The sequence below is a fragment of the Panicum virgatum genome, chromosome 3N (genome assembly GCF_016808335.1).
Source record: "Panicum virgatum strain AP13 chromosome 3N, P.virgatum_v5, whole genome shotgun sequence".
NCBI classification, from domain to species: domain Eukaryota; kingdom Viridiplantae; phylum Streptophyta; class Magnoliopsida; order Poales; family Poaceae; genus Panicum; species Panicum virgatum.
The window spans coordinates 5,263,136-5,268,823 of NC_053147.1; the positions used below are offsets into that span (position 1 = coordinate 5,263,136).

The following is a 5,688-nucleotide window of genomic DNA, read 5'->3' on the forward strand; positions in this document are numbered from 1 at the left end:
CGGCACGCCCCTACTTCACCTTGCGCGGATCGACAGGGTGAGCTCCCATCGTCGAGTGGGGTTAGATGTGCGCGGGGCCGACCGGGCGAGCTCCCCGTCGGGACGAGCGCCGGGGGTACAGGCCCGCTGCTAGGAGGAGGAGCCGGTCGCCGCTGTTGGGAGGGAGATGGGAGGAGGAGCCGGGAGAGCGGTGGAAGAGGATAAGATAGGGGAGGAGAAAAGAAGAAAATTAGTGAAGCCTATGATGTGTGGGGCCCACGTGGTTGGTGGAGGTATTAGAGATTAGCATTTGGTAGTCTGCTATGGGGGTTGATCAACAAAAATGAAAAAATAACTATTGGAGATGAGAGAGAAGATATTTTGGTAGTGGGATATGAGCAATCTGCTGGAGATGTTGTAACAATTAAATATACAATATACAGTTAGCCTCTCAGATCGTTAAATAATAAATGGTATAAATGAAACTATACCCAAAGCATGGATGATCCAGTAGAGGCCCAAAACGATCCAGACTTAACTGTCAGCCCGGTATGCATGGGAAATCTCGTGTGGCACTACCGGGCTGACAGGTTGTTTGGGCCTGGGTTTTGGCTGCAACGGCCCACACTACCACTCCGTTGCCGATCCAGACTAATTGTCAGCCCAGTACGCATAGGAAATCCACTTTCCAATTTCCTCCCGTCTTGGGCTCTTGTTTGGGCTTGGCTTTCGGCTGCAACGGCCGATCATACTCCGATGAGGAAACCGTCGATAGCCTTCGAATCGGATCCCTCGGTGCCGACTGGTCCAAGCTTCCGGCGGACATCCTCAGCTCCATCCAAGGCGAGCTCGAGTTCTCCGACCTGTTCCGCTCTGCTGCCGTCTTCCCCTCCTGGCGCGCCGCCGCCACGGCCTCTACTCGCGGCCCCAGACCCCCTGCCTCCTCTACTCCGCCGCGGCCGGCGCCCGCGCCGCCGAGCTCGGACAGAACCACGTACACCATCCCTCTTCCGGACTAGGGTTGAAAACGGTCGGAATCGGTCGGGATAACTCCGTTACCATTTTCACTTTTATATTTTAATACGAAAACGATATCGAAAACGAACAAGTCGAACATGAATACGAATACGGACTCACGGTATTTCGAAACGAACCAATTCGAACGGAAATGTGTTGAAAGCGAACGGTCTACGGAAAGGCAAAACGGAAACACCGACCCTGTACGATCGTACCCAATCATCCGACAAACTTGACATGCATACATGAAAATACATTGATAAATAATAATAGCACAAGTAATTGTAAACATGATAATAATTAACAACCTCACAAGTTCACAGCCATACAATAATGTATGATAGTCAGTCACAAGCCACAACTCTCAAGCCCACGCTTAAAGAGAGATTTTTTGAAATCAACAAAATACTCATGCTCAACAATATTGAAAGGATATTCATGCATGGTTATTGCTAAATTTAATTTCTTTAAGCTAGTTTCGTGATCATATTTGTAAGGTTGAATATGTGTAATTTGAGTACCAATGTTGAGCTGCTGCTATCCTTTCACAATACCATACGCAGACCTCAAATCTGTGAACCTCTGCTCTGTGACTGTGAACATCTGCTCAGATCGGAGGGGCTGGGCACCTGGCTCATGGCTCATGGCTCCTGGCGGGCGAGGACCAGAGCTGAAAGGCTCAGGCAGAGAACCAGCAGCTGGCAAGGGAGGGACGAGAGAGACGGCTGCTAAGATCGGAGGGGCTGGACAGCTAGCGGCTGGCGCCTGGCGGCCGAGGACCAAAGCTGATGCAGAAACGCGGCGGCTGGCCAGGGAGGGACGAGGGAGGCGGAGGCGTGCGGTGACTAGTGATTTGGGCTGGGCCGTCAAGAGGACCTAAGAAATGCTTGGGTTTGGGCTGCTAAATCCGATATATTCCGAATTTGCTAAAACGGGATATCCCGATCAAATACGGGAAATACGAAAATGATCGGGATAGAAGCCAAACCGTTTTCGTTCCGTTTTCGAATTTGACATCCCGTATTTTGTATTATTTCCGAATTTGTTCGAAAATACGAAAACGAGACGGTAAAATGTGGAAATCGGAGCGGAACGGAACGGGATTTATCCCGACCGTTTTCAACCCTATTCCGGACCCGCCCGTCGCCGAGCGCAGCGTCGTCGGGTCATCGCATGGGTGGCTCGTCATGGCCGACGCCCGGTCGGTGCTCCACCTCCTCAACCCCGCCACCGGCGACAGCGAGCAGGTGCTGCCGCCCGTCGCCACCGTCGAGCAGGTGAGCCCCGTCCTCGATGACGCCGGCGACCTGCAAAGGTACGACCTTTCATTCTACGACACCAATCTACCCAGGAAGGAGAACCAGCCGCCGCAGCCCTACGCGGCGGACCGGCTCCGGCGAGCCTGTAGCTGAAGGTGGTGCTCTCCTGTGATCCATCGCGGGGTGATTGCATCCTGATGATGATTCACAATCCAGACCGGCAGCTCCCGTTTGCGAGAGTTGGAAGCAGTGAGTGGCACTGTATCACCACCTCGTTCTGGGTGTCCCAGTACTCGGACTGCATCTACCACGACGGCGCATCCTACGCCATGAATCTCCTAGGAGGGGTTCATCGCTATACCATTGAAGGTTCTTGTGCCACACGAGATATTGTTCTGAAGGACACCCTGCCATACATGGCATATAACATGAACATTGCTCGGGCGGCTTTATGCAAATCTTTGTTCATATTTATTTATATACGCTTATTAGTTCCATGCACACTTCACTATCGAACGCATCGTTGTTTTCAAGTCTCCCAGGTCCAAAACCATGGAGCTACAACCATCTCTACAACTGTAGGCAACACCTTACTCTTTATATTAACTCAATCATTAACTTTCATCTGCCAACTCAACTAACTCGGTATGCATATTCCATGATCTGCTCTATTTAAGCATACTCATCTCTTCTCTCATCCTCGGGGGTATGTCGTTCTGAATTTTTCTTTTTAGTAGGCTGGGGTGATATGATCTCAAGTTCTCAACGTTCAAGATGCTTGATCCGGGCATGCACTGCTTAGGAACGAGGGGCGCCAGGAGGCACACCAAAACCGGTCGTGTTGCTGTAGCTACACTCTGTTAATCAGAAAGAAGCTAAAGAGACAAGAAAAGTCACCACACTACCGGATCTGCGTGATTTGCCGAGTGTGTTTGGCACTCGGCAAACTGTAGACAGCAAAAAAAAAAGTGACGCTCTGCCGAGTGCCTTTTTTCGGGCACTCGGCAAACCCTTCGCCGAGTGCCAAAAGACACTCATTGCCGAGTGCCAAAAGACACTCGGCAAAAAAAGTAAAAGAGATGGATGTTTGGCAGTTAACGGAACCTTTGCCCAGTACGATAACATGATATTTCAATAAGTCCTATGATTTTCAGACATCGTTTGCTATTTTTTACTTTTTTCGAAGTTCGGGCACAATTTTTGCGGTCAAGTTTCGTGATCAAAATGTAACAAATTTGAATTTCTTTCCCTGCTATGCCTCAGTTTTGATTCAATAACACGAATATCACTTTCCCTTTCAATTATTTTAAAATTTTGACCCACTTAATTTTTTGCAAACAAAATAAAATGACAGAATATAGTAAACCAATTGATAAACGTATCATGTATCACCAGGGTGTAACTTTTCAAATTAAAGGAGAGAAGAAAAAAATTGGAATGTAAAATGCTAAAAAAATTGTCGAGTGCTCCAAATTAGGCACTCGGCAAACCATCTCTTTGCCGAGTGCCAGCAAAAGACACTCGGCAAAGTATTGTCTTTGCTGAGTGCCATCTCTGCCGCACTCGGCACAGGCTAATAGCCGTTAGCCTTTCCACGGCCGTCGCACGTGGCGGGCACATGCGCCAAGTTTGCCGTGTGCGAGCGTTTAGGCACTCGGCAAAGATATGGTATGCCGTGTGCCCTGTGTTTTCCGAGTGCCTTAGGGCCGGCACTCGGCAAATGTCCTCTTTGCTGAGTGCCCGATGTTTGGCTCTCATCAAACACCTTGGGACACGGCGTAGCCTCGGTTTCCGGTAGTGCCAGTAGCAACTTTGTTGTAACGATGAAAACGGGACACCTACTTGCTGATAAGTTCAGACAGCACTGCTGAATTCAAGTACTCATGCAATCGTCATAATGAAGATGGAGGGCATTTGTTCTTTGGTTGCAAGTATGCTAAATATGTGTGGAAAGCATATGACATGGAGGAAGTCAGGGCAATTCTGGCAGAAAAGGAATAAGCAAAGGAGGTAGTCCAGTGCATTCTTGAAATGAAGAGGAAAAGAAACAAATACTGGTCGTCAGCCTCTTGTGGCAATGGTGGCTGGAACGAAACAGAGTACGGGAAGGAGAGGGGAGACTGGCAGATGACTTGGCCATTATTAGTTTTTTTTCGAATACGCAGAAGAGCTACATATCTTTGTATTAAGGAGAAGAAAAGATCCAAATACAAAAACCACTTCCCCCCCTTGGATCAGTGAGGGGAGTAGGAATTACAGTACTTCTAGGACTATTACAAGTAGACTAAGGTATAGAACCTGACCATAAACAGAAACATTATTAGTGGCCAGAATGCTCATGAATACCTAAGCATTTCAGTAAAAAAGAGAAAGTGGGATGCCAAAGGGAAAAGAAACATTGGTGCCAGCCATCAGAGGATCAGCTGAAAATCAACTCTGATGGAGCATACCACTCAGCATCGGGTGATGCAGGCTGTGGCTTTGTCATCAGAGATGAAGCGAGAAGCCCATGGTTGCTTGACACTGACGCCTTTCATGCGGAAGTTTTTTTTTATCTCGAACGTGCAAGAGAATTGCGCGTCGTTGTATTAATAATAGAAGGATCGGTCCAAACCATGGTCTGGGTTATTTTTTTGTTACAAACGCGCCTAAAAATAGATAAACAACCACAGACAAAAACACTGCAACATCCCAACTATGGCAGCAGCTCCCCCAACGCCTTTGCCCCTGCCAGCTTACACAGGCATGCCTGCTCGTTAATCTCCTGCAGCACGGGACAGGCGTCCCGGTGGCAGCCATAAAAAATGCAGCGGCTACGCATCTTCCAGATCGACCAAGCCGTGAGGATCACCAGGGAGTTCAGCCCTTTTCTAGCAGCCTTCGGCGTCCTTCGTGCGGCTCATCTCCACCAATCCTTGAAGGTGTCAAACTCCAAAGTAGGGGCCAGGTGTTGTAGGGCTACCCTCTCAAGGACGGTCGTCCAAACCTGTCTTGCGAAAACACAAGATGTGAGAATGTGATGGACTGTCTCATCCTCTTGGTCGCACAGAAGGCACTTATTCGGGTGTTCCCCAACGGGCTAGTCGATCCGCTGTCCAGCACCTGTTGAGAATGGCCAACTAGAAGAATATCTTGCACCGAAGGGGCGCCCAAGACTTCCATAGGCGCTTGTACGGCTCAAAATCAGATGAACCCACAAAGAACATGGCATACACCGATCAAGTGGAGTAAGTACCCCGAGCTCTCCGGTGTCCAGAGATGTTGGTCCGGTTGGTTCTCGAGCAACTAAACATTCCCCAGGGCATCCCAAAGCTCCAGGTAGTCCACGATTGCCGGCACTGACAAACCTCCTGCAATGTCACCCACCTAGCGCAAGTCCATCATAGCCTCATGAACAGTCCTCCGAGACCGCGCCCGCTTGTTCACAAAGGGG

The 5,688-nt window shown here is 49.2% G+C and overlaps 1 pseudogene; it reads left to right on the forward strand.

Annotated features, from left to right (window-relative positions):
* The first annotated feature begins 477 nt into the window (after positions 1 to 477).
* LOC120667473 lies at positions 478 to 5,364 on the forward strand (annotated as a pseudogene).
* Positions 5,365 to 5,688: the final 324 nt, after the last annotated feature.